This window comes from Marmota marmota, unplaced genomic scaffold (genome assembly GCF_001458135.2).
Source record: "Marmota marmota marmota unplaced genomic scaffold, marMar, whole genome shotgun sequence".
NCBI lineage: Eukaryota > Metazoa > Chordata > Mammalia > Rodentia > Sciuridae > Marmota > Marmota marmota.
Window position 1 is genome coordinate 469,124 of NW_026000146.1, and position 244 is coordinate 469,367.

Sequence of the window (244 nt, forward strand, 5' to 3'; positions counted from 1 at the left end):
ATGACCAAGTCCAAGTGGTACAGGTTACAGATGCAGTTGTTCTGGCCCTTTTGAGGAGATTTATAGATTTGCCATTGTCATAAGAGTGCTTAGGGTTTGTTTTAATCATATATAGGAGATGCACATGAACACATGCACTGTCACAGAGAGCTACAACTTTCTATAAGCAGTAGTGAAGAGCAATTTGGGAAGCTCCAGGGTTGGTCAGGAGATGAGGGTGTGGGAGGTGATGGAGAACATGGAA